This window comes from Mus caroli, chromosome 9 (assembly GCF_900094665.2).
Source record: "Mus caroli chromosome 9, CAROLI_EIJ_v1.1, whole genome shotgun sequence".
Classification (NCBI taxonomy): domain Eukaryota; kingdom Metazoa; phylum Chordata; class Mammalia; order Rodentia; family Muridae; genus Mus; species Mus caroli.
This window is the reverse complement of record NC_034578.1, coordinates 15,587,686-15,600,721: the sequence shown is the minus strand read 5'-3', so window position 1 is coordinate 15,600,721 and position 13,036 is coordinate 15,587,686.

Below are 13,036 nucleotides of genomic sequence, written 5' to 3'. Positions count from 1 at the left end.
TTGGTTGAGAGACTATTAATGACTGCTTCTAATTCCTTAGGGGAAATTGGACTGTTTAGGTGATTAATCTGATCCTAATTTAACTTTGGTACCTGGTATCTGTCTAGGACATTGTCCATTTCATCCAGGTTATCCAGTTTTGTGGTGTATAGCCTTTTGTAGTAGGATCTGATGATGTTTTGGATTTCCTCAGGATCTGTTGTTATGTCTCCTTTTTCATTTCTGATTTAGATAATTAGGATACTGTCCCTGTGCCCTCTAGTTACTCTGGCTAAGGGTTTTTCTTTTCTCAAAAAACCAGCTCCTGGTTTGCTTTTCTTTGAATAGTTCTTTTTGTCTCCACTTGATTGATTTCAACCTTAAGTTTGATTATTTCCTGCCGTCTACTCCTTTCAGGTGAATTTGCTTCCTTTTGTTCTAGAGCTTCTAGGTGTGCTTTCAGAATGCTAGTGTATGCTCTCTCTAGTTTCTTTTTGGAGTCACTCAGTGCTATGAGTTTTGTCTTAGGACTGCTTTCACTGTGTACCATAAGTTTGGGTATGTTGTGGATTCATTTTCTTTAAACTCTAAAAAGTCTCTAATTTCTTTCTGTATTTCTTCTTTTACCATGGTGTCATTGAGTAGAGTGTTATTCAGCTTCCACGTGAATGTTGTCTTTTATTATTTATGTTCTTATTGAAGATCAGCCTTAGTCTGTGGTGATCTGATAGGATGCATGGGATAATTTCAATATTTTTGTATCTTTTGAGGCCTGTGTTGTGACCAATTATATGGTCAATTTTGGAGGAGGTACCATGTGGTGCTGAGAAGAAGGTATATCCTTTGGTTTTAGGATAAAATGTTCTGTAGATATTGATTAGGTCCATTTGTTTCAAAACTTTTGTTTGTGTCCATATGTCTCTGTTTAGTTTCAGTTTCCAGAATCTGTCCATTAGTGAGAGTGGGTTGTTGAAACCTCCCACTGTTGTGTGAGGTGCAATGTGTGCTTTGAGGTTTACTAAAGTTTCTTTAATGAATGTGGCTGTCCTTGCATTTGAAGCATAGATATTCGGAATTGAGAGTTCATCTTGGTAGATTTTACCTTTGTTGAGTATGAAGTGGCCCTCCTTGTCTTTTTTGATAATTTGGGTTGAAAGTCAATTTTATTCGATATTAGAATGGCAACTCTAGCTTGTTTCTTCGGACCATTTGCTTGGAAAATTTTTTTCCAGCTTTCACTCTGAGGTAGTGTCTGTCATTTTCCCTGAGGTGGGTTTTCTGTAAGCATCAAAATGTTGGTTTCTATTAGTCCTATAGTCTATTAGTCTATGTCTTTTTATTGGGGAATTAAGTCCATTGATGTTAAGAGAAATCAAAGATAATAATTGTTTCTTCCTGTTATTTTTGTTATTAAAGTTGGGATTCTGTTCTTGCAGCTGTCTTTCTTAGTTTTGTTAAAGGATTACTTTCTTGCTTTTTCTAGGGTGTAGTTTCCATCCTTGTGTTGGTGTTGTCCTGTTATTATTTTTTGAAGGTCTGGATTTGTGGAAAGATATTGTGTGAATTTGTTTTTGTCATGGAATACTTTGGTTTCTCCATCTATGGTAATTGAGAGTTTTGCTGGGTATGGTAGCCTGGGCTGGCATTTGTGTTCTCTTAGGGTCTGTATAATATCTGTCCAGGATCGTCTGGCTTTCATAATCTCTGGTGAGAAATCTGGAGTAATTCTAATAGGCCTGCCTTTGTGTTAATTGACCTTTTTTCCCCTCACTGCTTTTAATATTCTGTCTTTATTTAGTGAATTTGTTGTTTTGATTATTATGTGTCGGGAGGAATTTCTTTTCTGGTCCAGTCTATTCGGGGTTCTGTAGGCTTCTTGTATGTTCATGGGCATCTTTTTCTTTAGGTTAGGGAAGTTTTCTTCTCTAATTTTGTTGAATATAATTGCTGACCCTTTAAGTTGAAAATCTTCTTTCTCATCTACTCTTATTATCCGTAGGTTTGGGTCTTCTCATTGTGTCCCGGATTTCCTGAATGTTTTGAGTTAGGCTTCTTTTGGATTTTGCATTTTCTTTTATTGTTGTGCCCATGTTCCCTATGGAATCTTCTGCACCTGAGTGTCCCTCTTCCATCTCTTGTATTCTGTTGCTGATGCTCACATATATGGTTCCTGATTTCTTTCCTAGGGTTTTTTCAGAGTTGCCTCCCTTTGGGTTTTCTTCATTGTTTCTACTTCCATTTTCAGATCTTGGATGGTTTTGTTCAATCCCATCCCCTGTTTGGTTGTGCTTTTCCTGTAATTCTTTAAGGGATTTTTGTGTTTCCTCTTTAAGGGCTTCTACCTGTTTAGCAGTGTTCTCCTATAATTCCTTGAGGAATTTTTGTGCTTCCTTTTAAAGGGCTTCTACCTGTTTAGCAATGTTCTCCTATATTTCTTTAACCGAGCTATTAATGCCTTTATTAAAATCTTCTGCCACCATCATGGGATATGATTTTAAATCTGCTTCTCTGGTGTTAATGTTCAAGCTCTCTCTGGCTTGAGCTTGATCCTCCTGTGATTCTGTTAGCCTCTGTCATCACTGCTGGGAGTCCAGCTCACACCTGAGTTCCAGTGGTCAGTGCTTGCTCTGCAGGCAAGCTCTCCTCTTCCAAGTAAGGTGTCCAGCAGTCTGGAGCTCTGATCCACCTCCTGAGTCCTGGGGTCAGAGCCCTCCCTGTAGGCTGATTCTCCTCTTGCAAGGAAGGTGCCTAGAGGTCTGGGTCTCAGCTCTGCCTCCTGGCTGAGGATGAAAACCCAATGGGACCCTGACCAAGAAGCTATGTTGCTTCTATTGCCCAGGTGTTCTCAGGTGATCATGTGGTCTTGGGTGTGCTAGGGGTCTTGTGGCGTGGAGATTCCTCTGGTGCTCTAGATGCCTTCTGCTGGGTTCACGCAGAAGATGGCGGGGCTGGCCCCAACTTGAACAGTTCCCATCCTCTGGTCCGTCGGGGTTCCTCCTTTCCTGTTCCTGCTGGCACACAACCCTCCTCTATTCTTTGGAGCTGATGTTGCGTTCCACTCACCTGTGATCCCAAGCTGGTCCCAAGATCCTGGGGCATGGAGACTACTCTGGAGCCCTTAGTGCCCTCTGCTGAGCTCAAAAGGAAGATGGTAGGGGTGGCCCCGACCAGAAAGGATCCCTCCTCCTTGACTTATAATGGACAGATTACTCCTTCCAGTTAGGATTTCCAGAAAATGAAATGAAAATGTTTTAATAAAAATAATGAGAACATCTATAAAATTAGAGAAAGTTTTATATGACTGTGTTCAAATTTTTTAATGAAAATATGAAATAAAATGTGAAATAAAAGAAAGTTCACACATAAAACCTGCATTTAGATTTGGGACTTTCAGAAATATTGAGATTTCTCAGAGCTGTTTCAACTAGTCTCTTCAAGGCAATTATTAAACCCTCAATGTCTTTTATAGATGAGCACTTAGACTATTATTTCCTATATCAAGAATCTTTTTTTCATAGATCTCATTCTACTATTGTGTAACTGTTACACCATCATTGGGAAGAGAGGCCCCTAAGTCTTGCAAACTTTATATGCCCCAGTACAGGGGAATGCCAGGGCCAAAAAGTGGGAGTGGGTCGGTGGGTGAGTGGGTGGGGGAGCGGGTGGGGAACTTTTGGGATAGCATTGGAAATGTAATGAAATAAATAACTAACAAAAAATAAATAAATAAAAGAAAATGATACAGTTCTACTAAAAATATAAAATGTAGACATCTCACACTTTCTGTAAGTAATATGCATAATAGAGACTAACTATGCATTCATAGCCTGGGAGTATCCACCCTTTGATCAAGAAAATATGAAAGGTAAACACATAATATTGATATATAATAATTTTATCTCTATAAAAGATGCAATTATTTCTTCTACATATATAAAATACAAAATAATGAGTTAACTTTTAGGGATTGCTCATTGTTTAAGAAAATATAATATACTCTTGCAGCAGACCAGAGTTCAATTTTTCAACATATAGGTTGGGCTGCCCACCACTGCATGTAAGTCTAATTTCAGGGAATTTAATACAATCTCTGTCCTCTGCAGGCAAGTGCACTCAGGTAGAAAAAGCCGCACAAAGACAAACAAATACTTAAATGATTAATTTAAATCATTAATGATTAAATGATTGCTGATACTCTTGATGTATCTCTATCTTCAAACATTATTTTTCAAATATATGCCAGAATATTAATATGTGAAAAATATATTTTAATAAACACCATAACTGTATATGTTGAAAACTTGGTGCAGAATTAATTGATGCATACTATTACCACAAGTATTTTCTTTCTCTGTGTTGCCTAAACTGAAGCCCCAAATAAATATGTCCATATTTTAAATGCCTGAAATTGGTTGCTCCTAAAAGTATAAAAGTGTGCTAGCTGTCACTCTTTCCATAAAGACTTTTTATATTTCATTTGTAACAAAAATAATGTAGCTGGAAAAAATAAGAAAAAATTTTCAAATATTAATATTATATATACATATATTCATTCATATATGTATCTGTACATATATATGAATGTGTACATATATGCACATTTGTTCTATGTATAATACAAAAGCCCTTCTATTTCCTTTTTAAAATTTTATTTACTCTTTAACCCTCTTTTACTATCTAGTCTTCATCTCCCTCTCAGTCTCCCACCAATCCTCTCCAACATAACTCCTCCTTGTGTCTCCAAGGGGATGTCCCCATCTCCCACCACTACCACAGCAGACACCCCCAGTTCCTGGGGCCTCAATCTTTCAAGGGTTAGGTGCATCTTCAGTCACTGAAGCAAGAGCAGGCAATCCTCTCGTGCATATGTATCAGGGGCCACATATCAACTAGCATATGCTGCCAGGTTGATGGCTTAGTATCTGAGAGATCACAGAGGTCCAGGTCAGTTGAGACTGAGGGTGTTCCCATTGGACCATCTGCCTCTTCAGCTTTTTCCAGCTCTTTCACAATTCAATAACAAGGGACCCTGGCTTCCATCCATTGGTTGGGTGCTAACATATGCATCTGACTCTTTCAGCTGCTTCTTGGGCCTCTCAGAGGTCAGCCATGGTAGGCTCCTGTCTGCAAGTACACCATATCAAAACATCTATAACAATATCAGGCCCCAGGACCTCCCCATGAGCTGGATCTTAATTTGGGCCTATCACTGGGTCTTCTTTCTCTCATATTCTTCTCCAATTTTGTCCTTGCATTTCCTTCAGACAGGAAAACTTCTGGGTCAGAGATTTTTAATGTGGCATGACGACCCCATCTCTCCACTTAATGTCCTGTATTTCCACAGGAGGTGAACCCTACAAGTTCTCTCTTCCCACTATAGACCATTTCATCCAAGGTCCTTCTCTTTGAGTCCAGAGAGTCTCTCACCCCCAGTTCTCGGGTATATTCTAGAGAGTTTGCCCATGTCCTACCTCCTAAGGTTGCCTGTGTTCATTCCTTTTGCTGGCCCTCAGGGCATCAGTGCTGCTCCCCTACCCCAATACCTGATCACCCCTTCTTCTCTCTGTCCCCTTTTGCACCTGGGTCCCTTCTTCCTCTGCCCCCTCTGATTGTGTTACTGTCACTCCCAAGCAGAACTGGGCATACTTACTTGGGCCCTTAGGCTGGTTGACCTTCTTGACTTCCTGGGTATTCTGTTTTTTTATTTTTGTTTTTGTTTTTGCTTTTGTGATAATACACTATTAGTGAGTACGTACCATGCATGTCCTTTCGGGTCTGAGTTACCACACAAAGGGGTAATATTTTCTAGTTCCATCCATTTGCCTGCAAACGTCTTGATGTCTTCATCCTTTTTTTAAAAAAATATATTTTTATTAGGTATTTCCCTCAATTACATTTCCAATGCAGAATGGCTAAGATCAAAAATTCAGGTGACAGCAGATGCTGGCAAGGATGTGGAGAAAGAGGAACACTCCTCCATTGTTGGTGGGATTGAAAGCTTGTACAACCACTCTGGAAATCAATCTGGCAGTTCCTCAGAAAATTGGACATAGTACTACCACAGGATCCCGCAATACCTCTCCTGGGCATGCATATATCCAGAAGATGTCCCAACTAGTAAGAAAGACACATGCTTCACTATGTTCATAGCAGCCTTATTTATAATAGCCAGAAGCTGGAAAGAACCCAGATGCCCCTCAACAGAGGAATGGATAAAAAAAATATGGTACATTTATACAATGGAGTACTACTCAACTATTAAAAAGAATGAATTTATGAAATTCCTAGGCAAGTGATTGGACCTGGAGGGCATCATCCTGAGTGAGGTAACCAAATCACAAAAGAATTCAAATGATATGTACTCACTGATAAGTGGATACTAGCCCAGAAACTTAGTATACCCGAGATATAAGATACAATTTGCAAAACACATGAAACTGAAGAAGAACGAAGACCAAAGTGTGGACACTTTGTCCCTTCTTAGAATTGGGAACAAAACACCCATGGAAGGAGTTACAGATGTCTTTATTCTTAATAGCTCAGCAGTTTTCCATTGTGCAAATGAACCACCTTTCTGTATCTATTCTTCCATTTAGGGACATTTTGGGTTGTATACAACTTCTGGATATCATAAATAAGGCTGCTATGAATACAGCGGAACATGTGCTTCTGTGGCATGGGTGGCATCTTTTGGGTGTATGTCCAACATTTGTCTAGATGAGTTTCGGCATTGCATATATACACTGTCATATCTTTGACAAATAGTGATATCTTTACTTCTTCTTTGCTAATTTGTATCCCCCTGATCTCTTTTTGTTGTCTTATTGCTCTAGCTAGAACATTGAGTACTGTATTAAGTAGATATGGGGAGAGGGCATTGTTGTCTTGTCCCCAATTATAGTGGGATTGCTTCAAGTATCTATTGATTTCATTTGATATTTGCTGTTGCTTTGCTGTATATTCCTTTTACCGTGTTTAGGTATAGGCCTTGAATTCCTGACATCTCCAATACTTCTACCATAATGGAGTGCTGAATTTTGCCTAATGTTTTTCAGCTTCTAATGAGATCATAATGTGATTGTTTTTCTTTGAGTTTGTTTATATAGTGGATTTCATTAATGTATTTTCCTATATTGAACCAATCTTTCACCCTTTACATGAAGCCTACTTGATTGTGGTAAATGATGGTTTTCATATCTTCTTGGATTTATCTCACTAGAATTTTTTTGAGTATTTTTCATCCATATTTATAAGTGAAATTGGTTTAAAATTCTCTTTTTTGTTGAGTTCTTGTATGGTTTAGGTATCAGAGTAATTATGGATTCATAGAATGAAGTCTTATGTAGTGTTCTTACTCTTTCTATTTTATGGAATATATTGAAAAATGTTGGTATTAGCTCTTCTTTAAAGGTCTGCTAGAATTGTACACTAAAGCCTTGTGGTCCTGGGATATTTTTAGTTGGAAAATATTTAATGACTTCTTCAATTTCCTAAGGGTTTAAGGGGCTAATTAGATAGTTACCTGCTCTTTCTTTAGCTTTGGTTCATGGCAATTGTCTAGACAATCACCCATTTCATCTAGATATTTCAATTTTGTTGAGTATAGGCTTTTGTAGTAGGATCTGATTTTTTTTTGATTCTCTTGTTTCTGTTGTTATTTATTCCTTTATAGTTCTGATTTTTTTGTGTGTTGTTGTTGTTGTTGTTTTATTCTGTTTTTTGGGTTTTTTCTTCTTTTTAAAAAAAATTAGATATTTTCTTTATTTACATTTCAAATGTTATCCCCTTTCCTAGTTTTCCCTCCTAAAATACCCAATCTCCTCCCCGCTTCTCCTGTACCCCAACCCAAATACTCCAGCTTCCTGGCCCTGGCATTCCCTTATATTGGGGCATAGACTCTCCACAGGACCAAGGGCCTCTCCTCCCATTGATTACCGACTAGTCCCACCATGTGTTTTCTTTGATTGGTGGTTGAGTCCCAGGCAGCTTTGCGGGGTACTGGTTAGTTCATATTGTTGTTCCTCCTAGGGGGCTGCAAAACCCTTCAGCTCCTTGGGTAGTTTCTCCAGCTCCTTCATTGAGGACAATGTGCTCAGTCTAATGGATGACTTTGAGCATCCATTTCTGTATTAGTCAGGCACTGGCAGAGCCTTTCAGGAGACAACTTTTTCAGGCTCCTGTCAGCAAGCTCTTGCTGGCATCTGCAATAGGGTCTTGGGTTTGGTGGTTGTTTATGGGATGGCTCCCCAGGTGGGGCAGTCTCTGGATGGTCATTCCTTTAGTCTCTGCTCTGACCTTTGTCTCTGTAACTTCTTCTATGGGTATTTTTGTTGTCCTCTCTATGAAGGATTGAAGTATCCACACTGGTCTTCCTTATTCTTGAGTTTCATGTGTTTTGCAAATTGTATCTTGGGTATTCTGAGATTCTGGGCTAATATCCACTTATCTGTGAGTGTATATCATGTGTATTCTTTTGTGATTGGGTTACCTCACTCAGGATGATATCCTCCAGATCTATCCATTTGCCTAAGAATTTCATAAATTCATTGTTTTTAATAGCTGCATAGTACTCCATTGTGTAAATGTACTACATTTTCTGTATCCATTCCTCTGTTGAGGGACATCTAGGTTCTTTCCAGCTGCTATGAACATAGTAGAGCATGTGTCCTTATTAAAAGTTGGAACATCTTCTGGGTATATGGCCAGGAGTGGTATTGCTGGATCATCTGGTAGTACTATGTCCAATTTTGTGAGGAACTGCCAAACTGATTTTCAGAGTGGTTGTACCAGCTTGTAATCCCACCAGCAATGGAAAAGTGTTCATCTTTCTCCACATCCTTGCTAGCAGCTGCTGTCACCTGAGTTTTTTATGTTGGCCATTCTGACTTGTATGAAGTGGAATCTTAGAGTTGTTTTGATTTGCATTTCTGTGATGACTAAGGATATTGAACATTTTTTCAGGTGCTTCTCAGCCATTCAGTATTCCTCAGTTGAGAATTCTTTGTTTAGCTCTCTACTCCATTTTTATATAAGGGTATTTGGTTCTCTGGTGTCTAACTTCTTGAGTTCTTTGTATATATTGGATACTAGCCCCCTATCAGATATAGGATTGGTGAAGATCATTTCACAATCTGTTGATTGCCTTTTTGTCTTACTGTCAGTGTCTTTTGCCTGAATGAAACTTTGCAGTTTTATGAAGTCCCATTTGGTGATTGTTGATCTTACAGCACATGCCATTAGGGACCATGCTGGCTTAGTAAGTTAGTAGGTGTCTCTTCTCTAATAATGATAATTTCCCTAGTTCTGATTTTGTTGATTTGGATACTATCTCTGGGCCCTTTAGTCAGTTTTGCTAGGGGTTTACCTATCATGTTGATTTTCTCAAATACCCAGCTTTTGGTTTTGTTGGGTCTTTGTGTTATTCTCTTTGTTTCTCTGTAGTTGATATTTCAGTCCTGAGTTTGTAAATTTCCTTCAATCTAATCGTCTTGGGTGTGTTTGCTTCTTTTTGTTCTGAAGCACTCAGGTGTACTGTTCAGTTGTTAGTGTAGGATCTCTCCAGTTTCTTTACAAGGGCCCTTAGTGCTATGAATTTTTCTCTTAGCACTGCATTCACTGTGTTCCATAGGTTTTGCTCTCCTGTATCATCATTTTCATTGAATTCCTGGGAGTATTTAATTTGTTTCTTTAATTTTCCTTGACCAAGTTATCATTAAATAGAGAGTTGTTCAGTTTCCATGGGTATGTGGGTTTTCTGTTGCTTTTACTATTATTGAAAACAAGTCTTAAGTCTGTGGTGATCTGATAGTATACATGGGATTATTTCAATCTTCTTGTATCAGTTGAGCCTTGTTTTGTGACAGAATTTTAGGTCAAGTTTGGAGAAGGTCCTATAGGGTACTGAAAATAAGGTATAGTCTTTGTTTTAGAGTGAAATATACTGTAGATATTTGTTAAATATGTTTGGTTCATAACCTGTACTAGTTGTACTAGTTTGACTCTGTCTTTGTTTAGTTTTTGTTTCAATGACCTGTGAATTAGTGAGAGTGCAATGTTGAAGTCTCTGATTATTATTGTTTGGGGGTAAAATGAGTGTTTTGAGATTGAGTAAAGTTGTTTATTTTTATGAATATGGGTGTCCTTTCATTTGGGACATAGATGTTCAGAATTGAGACTTTCTAGTGCTACATTTTTTCCTTTGATGAATATGAAGTGTCCTTTCTCTCACTGGATAAGTTTTGGTTGACTGTCTATTTAGTGGATATTAAGTTGGTCACTCAGGCTTGTTTCTTGGGACTATTTGCTTGGAAGACATTTTTTCCAGCCTTTTTCTCTGAAGTAGTATTATGTCTTATGTTAGCTTATGTCTTTTTATTGGGGAACTGAGTGCATTAAAATTGAGAGTTGTTAAAGACAGATGATTGTTAGTTCCTGATATGTTTGTTGTTGTAGGTGACATTATGTGCAGGCAATTCTCCCCTTTTGGCTTTGTTGTGAGATAATTAATATCTTGATTTTTCTTTAGTGTAGGTACTCTGATTGTGTTGGAGTATATTTTCTAGAATCCTTGTGTGTATCTGTGGGTACTGTGTCCACATAGGCAAGAAAAATGCATTGGTTTATAGAGGCAGGTTTTAGCCTTATGACATGGGTCTTGTGAGCCAAACTCATTTACTCTGCATGGGGGAAGGTATACAAATTTAACTACTTAGCTCTCTTTCTAGCCTCCCTAAGAATATTGTCTCTAGAATATATTAGAAATATTACGCACAGAAGTCCTTTATTTACTTTTATTTGAGAAATATAACACAATTTGTGGACTATATATAAATGAATTTTGTAGATATGATCATGTATTTTGTCTATTTATATCTATGATTTCAGATAAAAGTAGAGCATTATAATCAATGAAAACCCATCATAGGCCATCCATAACTAGTGAATATCTTTTTTGTTTGTTTGGTTTTTATGAGACAGGGTTTCTTTGTAGACCAGGCTGGCCTCGAACTCAGAAATCTGCCCTCCTCTGCCTCCAGAGTGCTAGGATTAAATTTGTGAGCCACCACACCTGGCTTAGTGAATATCTTTGTATCTCAAAATTACCCACTGTACTGAATCAATGAATTAATATTTTTACAATCCCTTTTATTAGGTCAGATTTATAAATATGCTAGTACTTAATTTCACTATAATGTAATCAATAAATTTGTCAGGGTTACTTTTATAAGTTTTATCTTTCTGAAGAAATTCTGTACCTTAATTTGTTCAGTATGGGATATTTTAAAAAATGATTACTCCTAAAGTTTAAGGTCATTATATAATTGCATCATTCCCCATCCTTTGCTCCTTCCAAATCTTTTCATATAAGCCTGCTTTCTATGCTTTAAATTTATGGATTCCCATGGCAATGGAATATTCTAAGAATATCTCTTGAATGATAAGAGACTGGAACTTTTGTTGAATCCCATCTTCAGAGTTAAATATACATGCTGTGGTTGCTTAAGACTTAAAACTTCTACTCTACTGTGAACTCATACTGTTTGTTTAAGATATACATAAGAGATCAATGTATGGTTAACTTGGTCTGAATTTCCCATGTGGTGAAAATGCTTACTACAATTAAGATATGTATCCTTCCATGACCCTGATCCAGAGTAATGCATTTGTATCATTTCCAGAAAGAAGCAAATACATAAATTAAAAACAATTCTTTACTCATATGGTGCTTTCTATGTTGTTCAATAAATACAGAGTAAATTGCTTTGTTAGAAATTAACACCAGTCACACAGACACATAGTAGACACCAGTCTCACAAACAGAGACACAAATGTACACATAGGGAGAAGACATGGAAAGAGACAGACAAAAATGACAGACTTCAGGTAGGCAGAAATTCTGACTCATACAAGAGACAGGCAGAAGACAAAAGGCACAGTGTTCATGAAGTAGAGAATTAAAATATGGACTCATTCTTGATTTTAAAAAATCCAGGGGAAAAGTATTTATCTCTTCTCTTAACGGGATATTTATACATTTCTGCTAACTCAGAGTAAGTCACTAATGAATTATAATTCATGCAGATGACTTTTTCATTAACTGTTGTTAAATGCATGTGTATATACACACATATTTTGAAATACATGTATAGACCCTGTTGACTGTGTAATATAAATTATATGCATGTTTCAAGGCTTATGATTTGGTACTGTGTATCTAAAGTACAGGTTTTACTTTTTGTTTTTTTCTGTTTGCTTGTTTATTTGTTTGTTTGGTTGGTTAGTTTTTGAAGAAGATTACTTCTCAAACTCTCAGCATTATAGACAGCAGGTTTCATGAAAATTGTTTCATTAATTTAAAAAATCTTCACTACTGTTTTCCAATTCTGCTTATGGAAAGCGAGGAAAAAAAAACCTGGAGCTCAGCGAGGTAACTTTATTTTCTTAACTATATACAAGATATCTATAAACTTCTAGCTCTTTAGAAATCCCTTTCTCTGTGTGTCATTCTCCCTTTCTCTGGAGCTCTTCCAAACCCAAGAGAGTACCTTAGCTCTCTTTCCTAGAATACTGTTTAACCTGGGTCTGGCTAGCTGCTTCTCTATTTCCCTGGGAGTCCAAAGAGAAAATCCTTATCTCTAGTTTGATCTCCTAACCATAGAGGATCTTCCAAACTGAGAGGGAAAGAAGAGGAGGGAGGTACAGAAGGAGATCGAGAGAGATCAAAGATCCAAGCTCCTCCCCTCCACCTTGCAAGGCTGAACCATATTACTATCATGGTGTGGGTCTCCAAGCCAAGTCAGTAAGGGCCTATATATTTCACCTTTACTGTAGGGTTGCTTGAGGTTACCAGTCATTTTGCCTTCAGTCATCAAACAAAGAACACAAGACCACTCCCTATCAAATTGCCTTAAAATAGGCAAGAAATTTCCATTATTTAGCATTCTTATCTATGGACGCTTTTAGAGGCACACTCTTGCTGCATCTCTACAGAACATAACTCACTGCATCTGAGAAATGCATTATCTGAAAGACCCCCGGAGGGAGACCCTCACTCAAG